Genomic DNA, 13,907 nt, shown 5'->3' with positions numbered 1-13,907 from the left:
ATATGAAGCTGTGCTCTTCAATGAACCTGTTAAAATGCACCCTTAACAACTGGATGGGTGATTATAAATTCAACCATGGGGTGGCATCTATGTCCTTCGTAGACAGGGCTAATTGGTGCTGCTCACAAAATCACTGTGCTAACAACAACCATCTATGCTCAACAAGGGTACTTGTGTGTTTACACAGCTAAGCTTATAAACACCATAGGGCCTTTAGGCTAGTAACCTTCTATGAGCCTATGAAGCTAGGATCCTATGCAGGCCTCCCAACATCTTCTCTCCAACATGGCATGCTGATGTCATCCACTGTCACTTGACCCGTAGTCTTGTAAAAGTCCGACTTGTGCTGCAGCGCTTGTGTAAAGTACTGAGTTCTGTACTTTGTGTACTTAAATAGGTAGGGGATCTGTTCTCACAGGAGTTTTGTGTGTGTGTGTATGTGTGTGTTTGTGTGTGTGTGTGTGTCTAAACAGAAGAGCAGAATTGTGTATCCTACTGTTACTGCTCCAGTGCCATGAACTGACAGTATTTTGATGCTTGCGCATGCCTACACATCCATTTAATGTAGGCCTCCTTCTCTCCAGCATGGCCTGCTTATGTCATCTACTATAAGTTGACTTGCAGTCTTGTATACGTCAGACTGTGCTGTGACACTTGTGTAAAGTACTGAGTTCTGTGGTCTGTGTACATAGGGATTATATTCTCACTGCAGTCAACTGTGTGTGTGTGTGTGTGTGTGTGTGTGTGTGTGTGTGTGTGTGTGTGTGTTGCGCTCTTTTTTGACATTAGAGAGAGCCTTTTACACCAGCATGTGGGACACTGTTATTAGCATATTCTCCTGAACAGTCACTGCTGATGTCATCAGCTATAAAGTGTTGACACTCCAAGTCAGACTTGGACTTGTCTGTGGCTCTTGCCTTAAATACAGAGGTCTGTAGTCTGTGTACTTAGGTAGGGATTCTATTCTCATTGCATACAACTGTGTGTGTGTGTGTGTGTGTGTGTGTGTGTGTGTATATATATATATATATATATATATATATATATATATATATATATACGTGTGCACATGTGTTTGTGCTCTTGCTTGATATTACATAGATCCTTTTACAGCAGCATGTGGGACACTGTTATTCTCCTCAACAGACTCTGCTGATGTCATCAGCTATAAAGTGTTGTCTGAGACACTCCAAGTCATACTTGAGCTGTGGTGCTTGCCTTAAATACAGAGGTCTGTAATCTGTGTATTTAGATAAGTAGGGTTCTGTTCTCACTTCAGTCAACTGGCTGTATGTGTGTGTGTGTGTTTGTGCACTTGCTTGACATTACAGAGTAATGTTTACACCAGCATGTGGGACACTGTTATTAACATATTCTCCCCAACAGACCCTGCTGAGTCATCAGCTATATCTGATTTGTGGATATTCATTATTCTCACCAGGGCATGGTCAGAGACTCGGCTGAAGGCCAGGCTGAAATCACTTCATCCTATATGACATAGATTACAGTGACATGGCTTTCAGTCTGTCCATATATATTATGACATAGTTTTTAGGTCCTGTATTTTCTTGATGAGAAATGCATGTGGTCTCTCCAGCTGCTTCCTGTGTCTGGTGAGCTACATGTAAAAGAGAGCATTATACTCTATTAGTGTTCTGATGAGGTTTGAGTACAGTGCTGTCCTACAATCCTATGACCTGACTATGATGGTGTGACTTATGATGTGTACAACATAGGCCTTCAAGACCAGTGTGGGCACTCGATGGTCGAAATTCAGATTGCTATCTATATGTGGTCCCAGTGCTTGCATCACTGGCTTTCAGCATAGCAGGACTGTTGTCAGTGCTTTAATTAGCATGGAATTCCATTTTTAGAAGAACAATGTAAAGATACATTTCTGCATTTATTGTAGAGCATGTGGCTTTATCACCAATCATTTGTCTGTGTTAGCTCCTCCTGTAGTATGTTATCATCATTGGTGGACTTGGTGATTGCACCCCATATGCAAGAATCAGAAAACTTAGTAAGCCAAAGGCCATATACTTTAGCCTGAACTGTCAAGAAATAGATTCCAAACAGTAAAGAGCCAATCACAAATCAATGGAGTCCACAATGGTGACAGCTCTAATGGTACAGGTCGATTCAAAAATTTCATAGTATATGTTCTGTCGGTGAGCCAATTAGTTACCCATCTAGTGATGTATGGGTTAATCCCCAGCTGAGAGAGCTTTGCAATGATACCTTCATGGGGGATTGTGTGAAAACCCTAGGCCAGATTACGATAGGTATACACTGTCTTACCTTAATCCAGGCATATCGCACAGAATCAGTGGGCTGTGATAACATCACAGATCACCAATGGCATGACTCAGCACATACCCCTTCCTGATATAGTTGAATACGCACTTCAGGGCACCCTTCCATGGGCTATGTCCTGTAGAAGAGTGTACATCAACATGCATTCATCTAAATAGGGGGGACAGCACCTGATGCATGCATGTGTAGACACATTCTAACTCTCCTCAACTGTGAGGTAGACCAACATGTCATCATGGACCTTTTCTAAATGAGCACCAGTAATATCCTGGTTGTGTGCAATAGACCTGTGTGAGTTGTTAATGCTACATCATGTCTGTTACATCTGATAGATGTCCTCAAAGAGGTCATTGAGGACATGCATGATGACAACACTATCATCTTGTGGAACTTGACCAGGTCAAGTCATTTGACATAAGTCCACACTGTGGTATTCAGTCAACACTGTCAGATGTGTCCATAAACAGCTATATCACCAAAAGGGTAGACCAGTGTATCACATATGTGGCATCTCACAATGTTGAAATGTGTGAAGTGACCTATATCTCTGGTTCAGTGATCAGGTCTGTACATTAGGTCTGTCTGTTAGGCCCTTTTCTGTTCATTAGTTAAGTGATGGACATCACAGATGGCATTTTGTGTCCAAATAGCTGCCTGAAGGGCTACACACTGTGGGCAATCACTGACTCCAACTGTGATATTAGTATAATACAGACAGTATCAACACATACCAAAGATTGCTGCCACAGCCATGACAACACCTGCAATGACAAGAAAACATGGGGGATTTGTTACATTATGAGAACAAACACACAGCCCAAGTATAATGTGGACATCACACCCTATAATCAGACTAATAGGTATGTGACCTTGTCCTGAGGTAGATAATAAGTGGAACATCCACCAGCATGTGGTCAAAGTGCTGACTACTCCCTTGTATGTAACACAAGTACTGAGTATGTGAGGGACATCCACATCAGAGGCCATAATATCTCAATAGTTCCCAGCCTTCATCACACCAATAATTGAGTACAATGCTCCCTTCTTCATGTACCTCCATACAAACCTTCCACTGATGTGTAACTGAAGTCCAACATCTTTGTCACAATGAGCTGTGACACAGTTTATTGGCCATACCTAGGTATTCGTTTTGTGGCATAAACATGACTGTCTGATGGTGGGAACACCAATCAAGTTGTTACACCAGATGCATGCCTGCTGCCTGTTCTGGTGATGCACATACTACACAGGTGTTTGACAACATTACATGGACAGCACAGTGGTGCAGTGGTTAACATTGTTGCCTCACAGCAAGAGGTTCTCTGGTTCAATTCTTGGCTGGGGTGCCTTCTGTGCAGAATCTGCATGTCCTCCCTGCATTCATGTGGATTTCTTCTGGGTGCTCCGGCTTCCTTCCACATTACAAAAACATGCATCTGGGGTGTTTCTTCCCAGGCCTCCACTGAAAACTGGCTTGTTCCAAGTCGGACTTTCCCGGTAAATAAATGTTAAATTAATTAATTAATGGCATGGATATTCTTCTTGACAGTGTGGATTGTGCCATGTATGCATATATATATATATATATATATATATATATATATATATATATATATATATATATATATATACACACACACACACATATATATATATATATATATATATATATATATATATTAATATATATTAGTTCCCCTACAGAAGGTCCAATGGCTGAAATCTCGAAATGCATATGGCCAAAGCCATATGCTCGAATTTTAGAAGCTCGACCTTCTGAAAGGGAAAGAAAACAAAAGCAAGAAAGCACAAAACAGTGTTTATGCTGGGGGGCAAGTCCCCCTGCACCTCCCACACCCCCCGCTACTTATTTATTCAAACTCTGACATCGCACTACAGTGCATAAAGGGAAATCTCCCATTCTGTGCTCTATGCCGATCCCCATTCAGAAGGTCGAGCTTCTGAAATTTTGAGCGTATGGTCTCGACCATATGCATTTCAAGTTTTCAGCCATTCGACCTTCCTGAATGGGAACTATATATATATAGATATATATATATATATATATATATATATATATATATACACATTGCACACCAGTCAGCTAGCCTGTATTGCTCATAATGTCAAATACAAGTATAGCAATGTTCCCTCCTAACACCTCCAGCAGATGTTACAGTTCCAGGACAGTGTGAGTGATTACCCTCATAGAGTGTGCATGTATCATAATAGTTGTACAAGTATGTTTGCACAGAATCATCTCTTATCACTCTATATCACGTATGTTATGTCAGAGGCAAGGGATTACTGGTGGTATTATTCTGATATTGTACATGATTGTGGTTGCTTCTTTTAATAATATCCATGAGCCTTTACCTGTATCGCACTCTGGAGCCCTCTGCTGAGATTATACTTATATTCAGGCAAATCAGTTTGCACAACTTCACAATATGCACCCTACCCCAACTGTATGGCAGATACCTGATAGATGTCCTTTGCACTGTTCATGTAAGGATGCTTGTCTCACACAGACATTTCTCCCTATTGTAATGTTACCACGTGTGACAGTCACATAATACACATTTTCACTGTGTAGTCCCTACTGTATCATACAGATACGTGATTGATGTTGCTGCTACAATCATCTTCCATTGATATGCCCTCATCTGCTTTACATTAGATTGTTTCACCTGTCCTCTTTCCCTGTGTGCATTCCTACAATTCATCTGTGTGTCCCTATTCAATACACACACACTTCCCCTGAGTGCTTATTTTACATGACAGTCCATGTACTGTTACAAACCATTTACACAGCTTTAGTACAGAATGCCAGGCATAGGGTATCACAATACTCTGCACTGTAGATAACACTGTCCTGTACTGTATTTGGACCATATACTTCGCATTCATACCTCTCAACTGTCCAGATATTCACAGAATATCCACATGTATTCCTTATCAGATTTGTGGCTTTCTGCCATATCACTGGGATGCTCTTAGGCCTGATGTGACTTAATATTACAAAGATTTCAGTTCTTACCTCTCAAATGTCCAGAGTTTTACAGAATATTCACATTTTTGTCTTATATTTTGGTCTTTTCCTCATAAAATGTTGGTTTTCGGGTAAATTATCGGCATGTCATTGCAGACTGAAGTCAGAAAATAATGACAAAGTTCTTCATTAGCATTCTTCAAGAAAAATCTTGATGAGTGGATTGGAAATAGGAAATACACCCCGTGGATCACTTCTGTGTCTCTGCTCGACAGTGGCACAAGAAAATAACTTTCTTGGGTGACGTAAGCCAGGGAACTTTGTTGGCTAGGCTTACGTAGGCCCTTGGGCCGATAGCCTAGTACCTACCTATGACAGATATTTGAGTTTCAAACTTCATGCTCTTTAGAAAATGCATGCTAATGCAAAACCTATCATTCTATCAACTTTCTAAGTTTGTAAGAGCAATATTTCAAAAATGCCCATATTATTGGGCCTTTGTCCCCCTATTACGTATGGCTTTGTCCAGATGTCTTGCTTTAAGAGTTTGAGAGGTATGATTGATTTTCACACTTCAAATCCTTCAGAACATGTATCTTAACATAACCCCCTGGTATATTCGGCACATTTCTAAAGTGCATATGTGTCAAATATGTCCCTATTTCTGGGTCATTCTCGCCGCATTATGTTGGTCTTTGTCTAGATATGTTGACTAAGAGACTGAGAGCAATCTGTGAAGCTCTGGCGATCACTGTGGCATTCCATGCAAAACCACGGACTATCAATGCTTCGGATTCAACAGGTGTGCTATCTGTGTTCATTTACATGGTTTCCTTGCAGACAACACTGTTGCCTGCCACAAAACCTTGCTTAAATGCAGTTCCCTGCATGAAAAATGCATTACGAGCTACTGCTCGCAGCCCACCACCGCACACACATGTAAACTCCGTGTAAGCTTTGCATGAAGCCTACACAGAGTTTATTGAATCCCGGGGACAGCTGACGGTGACTTCAGAAGACAGGAGGCAGCCTTCCCGAGGACCACATTAGTTCAAAAACAATATAAGGATTTGGAGAGACATAAATAGTAATATGGCAAATTACAATGTGGCATTGAAAATTGAGACTGTTAGTTACAATTGTATACTAGGAAGACTGCATGGGCCAGCTTCCTAATATGTCACTATTGTTTGTATAATGTTAACCACAGAAAGAATGAAGTATAAATTAATTAACTACCTGAATAGTTTATGAATCTGTAAAACACGTGTTTAAAACATAAATAATAGGTATAAAACTAATAATAAGTTGGAATAATGTACAAGGGTTGCCTACATTCTTTTAAAAAAGAGTATATATTTTGTTCCTTACAGCTCTGGTGCTTTCAAAAAAATGCTGAAAGACTATATTAACCACAATTCTCAGGGTCCAAGTCAACTGCATTACCTCATTGGGTGTTTCCCTCTTACTGGGTTTGGTATAAAATAAAGCTGCAGGAAAAGGAAGTTACAGAGGTTAGATAGCTACAGTTGCATTGCAAACATAAGTGCCGTTGCCTGAATCAGTGTCCAGGATAATCCAAGGTTTTATAGAGATGGTGTGACTTATAATAAACGGTATGTTTTTTGAGTTTTACAACAAATAACAGTTTTGTTAGAAACAACACGGTTTAGTGGAAAACTGTGAGGTTCATTTGTCTGCTCTCACTGATTATAGAGATTTTTTTTGTGTGTCTTTGAATTTGAATTTAAGCATTATCTAAATTAATATTTTTTCAGCCACTAGATAATTAATATGATTTACATATCAGAGTTTAGAGTTCTGAGAAAAATTACAGAAATATTGCTGTGTCAGGATGACTTGGCAAATTGGGAGGGATCTATATGTGTTTTTACAAGTCTTCTTCCTTGTTTTTATGTAAGCAGTTTTTGTAGCAGGTTTTACAGCATTCATAAGTGCTACCATGGTAACTCTTACAGTGTTCAAAAATGCAGCTGAATCACTTTAGACATGCAAATTATAGTCACCACAGCAGTAATATACAGATGTTACATTTCTGGTTTTAAGGTAAGAATGTGTGGGACCACTCTGCTCACAGATTGTATTTCATTGTTGTTTACAAGCAGACTGGGTAGGATGTGCAACTCTTTTCTATTTAGGGATACAGCTTCATTGTTATAAACTGTGCTGTATAAGTCACTGAATTCTAATCGTGTTCATTAAAACATAATGCACACCTGTATATATATAACCATAACTCTTAAGCTTTAGGCATCCATCTAATGTGGAGACCTGTGATGCATTCATGTGATTTACCATTCATGACAAACTCTAATTTTACTTAAGGAAATAATCCATAATATGAAAGTTACCTTCTGTGCCACATCATGCAATGTCTACAGAATCCTTTTGCCCACAATGATACACCATTATTACAAACCGCTTCATAAAACCACTTTATGCAGCCAGTGCGTGTTTATCTTCCTCTTCTATTAAAACTCTGCCTTTTGCTCTCACACTTGACATGAAGATGGGAGGAGCTCAGGGATGTACTATATTGAAGTCTATGGGAAGGTGTTTTGTCTCCCTTGTCAGTATTGTCTAACAAGGTCATTAAATATTGCAAAATGAAATGTAATATTGATAAGGGACACTAAGCACCACTCGTAGCCTTTACAGAGCACACTTTCTGTCAGAGTTTAACAAAAAGTGTAACATCAAGTTAATAGCAGTAGCAGATGCAGTAATAAAAGTTAGATCATAATACATTCTTGGAGGTTTTTTTCAATGCTGTTTCATTATTTTGGGGTGACATTAAACTTTTTATCTTAAATAAACTTCGGTCGACTGCACAAAACCACATGATATGGTTTTAGCCCTAAATTAAGAAAGAAGGCTGTTTTCAACTGTACCCTGATGCACTAACAATAATAAGTACGTAAAAATGTTTTTTTAAGCAAATACATACTGGAACACTGACGTCTCCAATGCACATGTTATTACATCCATGGCAGGGCATATCTACAAATGTATATCATACCCTTGCCATAAGTAATTGTCATTAAATTCTCTTCAACATACTTTATTCCACAAAATGTATAGGCTGTTTTTACCGAACAAGTTAGAAGAACAGTGTATGTTGTATAGAAAACAGGATAAAATTCCCTGAAATGTACTTATATGTTCTGTTAAGCATTCTGTAATGCGGACTGAAATGACATAACCAACACCTCTGTTTTCAAAATTGGCAGGCCATGCTATACAGCACACATAAACTAACCTATGTATCACAGCAGGGTGGGCAGGACACATTTGTCATCATTTGCACAGGTATGATGGGGAACAGTGAAAGGAATTAGCAGTGGCTGCACAGGTGGATGGACTAAGGATGTAGAAGAGACTGTGTTACATGGTTTTGTTATTGACTGGACGTGGGTGTGCTGTGAATTGAGGGGGTAGAGCTTCCTAAGAAGAACAGGTGGCCAGATAATCTGGGCACTTACACAGCAGCCCAAACAACCACAGTGAGTAGCATAGCACTGTGTGGTATTGGATGAGACAGCTGCTTGAAGCTTTTCAGGAGGGAATGAGTTTGACTGTGAATGGCCCCAGCCTTGGGGGCATCCTCTCTTTGGAGTGGCACTACCACTGCCAACCACTGGCATGGATGATGTGGAACTGTTTGCCTATGACTTCCTGGCCATGTCTGAGGGTGAACCCCCATGTGCCACACGAGGCTGACCATCAGTAGGTGGTGTGAAGGAAATGACAGTATGTGACTCAAGGTACCTGTTTCGTGTGGTGTTTCCCACAGTACAGAGGAGAAGTGCCCACAGAAATGCTATCGGTCCGGGTGTGTAGAGCCTGAAGACCCCAAAGAAGCAGCAATAACAATCAAGCATCTATCCAATCAGCTGAGCAGGCGATCCCAGCACTGCTTGCCCTCATGTTGTCAGTCATCCCATGCAGTCATCTTCTGTATGGCATGGCATCTCTGTGCCTACATCTCTGACCTGTACATGCACCAATTAATACTCATCATGATATCTAGGTCTGGCAGTATGCAGGGACCCTAGCATTCTTGGCCATCAGCATGCCACTCCTAATTTTGTCATCACATTATGAGGTAGTGCCACTGCTCACTGCAGATGCATGAGCAGGAGACAATGGAGCTACCTTTGTTGGGTTGCCAGGCTTCATTTCTCATTCCATACCCAGGGAAGATATGGAGGAAAGTTCCACTGACAAAACAGCCTTCTCATTGGATGCGAGTGATATTGTGGCCTCAGTTACAACCAGTGCTGAAAAATGCACTGTGCTGCTGGACTATGCCAAATGTAGGCTGTCATCTTCATCAGAGCCAGATGCTGCTATGATGTAAAGCATGGGATTTTCCATTGAGGAAGTCCCCATAGTTGTAAAGGCAGACCAAGAATCACCCATATGTATAACTGAAAATATGTGACAATCCTAAATCCCCATACTTCAACAACTCTGCAGGGAACATATTCTGCACAGAATGAAGACAAATGTACCTTGTGTCTTATGCTGCCATGTCTGCATCCTAGATGTGTCTGTAGGAGAGAGATGGTGGTGGACAATATCAGTAAAGTCACAGCAATGGTGTGCCAGACCTTGGCAGTCAGTTAAGGTGACACCTACCTGACACATTCCTAACAGAAACCTGTGATATTTCAGCCTGTTCAGACCCACGTATGATCCCCCACCAAGTATCAATGTATCAATGTCTTGCTACTGTCAGTGGACAGGGACACCAAGAACTCCTCTGTGTCAGTGAGGGTGATCTGTGATGACAGACTGCCATCTGTCATCATTCTTCCTCATGCAATGGCCTAGGCCCTTGTGCAGGCATGCTGTATTATATTAGTAACCCTGAGATGGACATGTCATGCTAAATTTTTGAAACCACCTACCACCATTCTTCCTCATGCAATGGCCTAGGCCCTTGTGCAGGCATACTGTATTATATTAGTAACCCTGAGGTGGACATGTTATGCTACATTTTTGTGACCACCTACTGCATTGTCATCTGGAGCAAGATTGCTCCACACCCATTGTCAGAAGGTCTTTTCAGCCATATTAGTGTCCTGAATGCGTAATTCATGTGCATGAACAGCCTGTAATAGAACATTTATGATGCAACTTTGGTGCTCTTGACATTCCTGTACATGGGGAGATCAGCCTATAATATGTGCCTGTCCATCAATATGTGTGCTTGTCCATCAATATGTGTATCATCAGCTGTACCAGTGCTACTTACATATGACAGCAGTGGCTTCAGCAAGTGCCATGCCTGCTGTAGACCTTTATCATGTGCCATGTCCCCACAGCAGCTCAGTTGGGACATCCTGGGGATAGGCTATGGTGTAACATTTACCCTGTAGTAGTGATAAACATGTCTGTGTCTATACAACCAATACCATCATGTGTCCCAAAGTCCTATCTGCATTCTGCATCTTTTAGCAGGTCTGTGATATTCGCAACACTTCCTTCTCTGTGTATGTTAACAAAACAACTCGAGCAGATGATGTGCAGTCTAGCCAATCCCTCACTGTCTGTGTCACCATTCTGTGCGGTTGCTACAGATGTCCTTGCTGTTCAGCCATTCATCAGCTGGGTTACAACTGGATATTCCTATTCCCTGTCTGCCCATTTTCCCTATTTCAATACCCCTGTGTTGTTCATTTGACTGTTTCTAGATTGCTGTTGAGCAACCACTCTCCTAAAAAATGTAACTCTATTAATTTATCATCTCTACCTGCCCCTGGCCTCTGTACTGTTACCAAAGTAGCTGTAAAACAATTTTGTACTTTGTAGATAATTCCAATACACTTTCTAAAATCCATTTGTTATAGTTTAAAAAACTTGATAGTGTGATGAGCCCTGCAATGGCACTGCTTGTCTATATCATGCTAATAAGGGGCTTGTATAGCAGTAATTCTGATACTGAGGCAATTTAGGTTAAATGTTTCTGAAGTGCATGAGCAGAGCAGGGCATAAGTGGCCCTACATTGTGTAATGGGGCCTGGGCCTGCCTGCCTGTGCACACTCATTGCAGTCTGCACAAGTCTGAGTAGTACCATTATATCCACATGACTGTTGACTCTCACATTCTACTCCGCAGCCTATACGAACATGGCGGCACCTCTGTGCTGTGTTTTGTGGTGCAGTGGCATACTATGCATATGTTAAGGCAGGACAGAATTTCAACCAAAGGAACTTTCTCTTCTAAATTCATCAGTTCAAAATATCCAAAAAGAAACGTGAATAGGAAAAAACTCACTTTTAATAACAAACAAAGCTTTTGGGAATAACCCTTCTTCAGTGCTGTTAGAATAGTAAGTGAACTCAGTACATTCATATATTTATATATATATATAATTAACATAAACACATGACACAGCCAACCTATGAAAAATATCTAAAAACACATGCAGCTGAATCACTTTAGACATGCAAATTATATTCACCACAGCAGGAATGTACAGCTGTTACATTTCTGGTTTTAAGAGTGACACTCCTTATATTTGAAAAGGAGGATTGTTAAGGGACAATGCACAATAGCAATTTTACAGCAGAAGATAGTATTTTTTAGAAGAAAATATCTGCTTAAGCACAGCTTTGAAATTGTGGAGTATCCAGACATTGACTGATAGGGAGAAGCAACAAGTTAACGTTCCTTCAGAAAAAAAAATAGCGGCTATGGAGATCTATGGTTAAAACAAGTGGAGACTTATTTTTTGTCCTCTTATATGGATATTACTAGCAGAAATACCCCATATTTATTAACAAGAGAGAAAGAAATGTAAAAGTGAAATTTAAGTTTACTGTTTAAGAATAACATATCCAAAACGAAGGGTACAGATATGCGAAGCATGCAGCTTATCGAAATATGTATAGCTCAAAGTCTACAGTATTACAACTCCAGCTCTCGTCCCCAGATTTTTTTTACCAGTGGTTTCAATTACATACTGTATGTAGAATAGGTTTCTACACTTGAAAAATCATGGGAGGGCTTTGCAACCATATTATGAAAAAAATCAAATGCCTTGTACTGTCATGTTTACCACTTGCAACAGATTTTGGTCTTATTTTCTGGATTTTTCAAAACAAAAAATATTACAGAAGTGAATTTAAAAGATTAAAAAGAATACTGGTGGAAGCTTTTTGAATTATTGTGCTCCACCAGAACTAAATTCAGTCTGTAAATTTCAGATATGTCCAATAAAGGCCACTGAAACATACTTGAACTATAAGTAATTTTGCAGTCAATGCATGTGTGATAAACACTCTTCTGTAGATTAACTATGCTCAATCAAGGGTCATGTCACAATTTGCAACTACAGCTTTTAAAGCCACTTTTGTCTGATGCAGTTCAGTCTGCAGACATCTTGATTCGAGCGAGACACAAACACTGTGCAAACTCTTGTACTCATAGTTTTAATACATTGAAGTTCAGCTTGGTCCATTTCTGTCGCCCATTTTGTAGTTCTATGCATTGTTTTTTCTAAATATTTTAATAGGTCGCACGGGTTCTGAATTTTTCACATAGAAATGTTTACGCAAATACTTTCACACCCCATCGCATTAGTTATGCTATGCTGTGGTGTTGATCTCCATTACTGGAAAAGTGTCTGAAAAGTTTTAAGTAGATGGACTCGTATTTTGGGAGTGCAGAATATTAGAGGTGCTTACAGAAGATAATTTGAATTTTTATAATAAAATCTGGTCAGGTACCATCAGGTTGTAGCTTGTCCTCTCTGACTGACTGAACAAAACTGGTTGGAAAATTAACTTATGCTTGCAGAAAAATTACTACAAAGAAGCAGGAAAACTAGTGCTGCCCATGTGGGAGATGTAAAAACAGATTCCGAGGGAAATTTACACTCTGAAATCATCACTTGGCAATTAAAGAAGCTGAATAATGAGATCCCTTGGGTACTAGCCATAATAATCTTTTGAAATGCAAAAGCTCTTTTGTGGGGAAGTGAGTTACGGTCTCTGCAGTTGTAAGAATCAAGACTATTTTGAGCTGAGATTTTGGATCTTAATTGCCTAAACATAGTAAAGTCTTAATGAAGTTTAATGCTGTTGGTTGTTAAACAAGCAGTAAATAGGAAATGGAAATTAAAATCTAAAGCAACTGTAATTGAAGTACTGAATATTGTAACAGAAATAAAAGAACAAGTGATGGGATCTTTAGAAAAGGGAAGGAGTACATTTCATAGAAAAATGGAATTTGTAGCGAAAATACATGCAGAATATTCAGGTGGAAGAGTGATGTTTAAAGGAAGACAGGAACTGGGCAATTTCTGTAATGAAATGTTATAAAGAAAAAAAAACATATATGTGTAGTGCATGCATACAACAAATGCTAACAGGGTTTGTTTTAGTTTCCGTAGGCTTACTCTCCTCAAGTTTAGTGAATATTAAGGCTAAGTGATGGCAACATGAATTTGGTCTCACAGCAGCTTGGATATGTTTATGTACTTAACTTTATGTTTGATTTCATTAAATGAAGTTTAAAAGTATGAATGTTATTCTGTAATTTTTTAAATAAATGTTGAAGTTTAATATA

General features: G+C 39.6%; 1 long non-coding RNA gene across 1 annotated transcript in view; it reads left to right on the top strand.

Moving 5' to 3' along the window:
- Nucleotides 1-6,783: 6,783 nt before the first annotated feature.
- LOC122812053 overlaps nt 6,784-13,907 on the top strand; it is a 106,631-nt gene continuing 99,507 nt past the window's right edge. Inside the window, exon 1 of the long non-coding RNA XR_006366333.1 lies at nt 6,784-6,924. This is a non-coding gene — a long non-coding RNA (uncharacterized LOC122812053). The remainder of the gene's footprint in view (nt 6,925-13,907) is intronic.

The sequence above is a fragment of the Protopterus annectens genome, chromosome 9.part0 (genome assembly GCF_019279795.1).
Source record: "Protopterus annectens isolate FY-2018-M chromosome 9.part0, PAN1.0, whole genome shotgun sequence".
Classification (NCBI taxonomy): domain Eukaryota; kingdom Metazoa; phylum Chordata; order Ceratodontiformes; family Protopteridae; genus Protopterus; species Protopterus annectens.
Note: the sequence above shows the minus strand (reverse complement) of the source record. Positions and strands in the feature narration are given on the sequence as shown.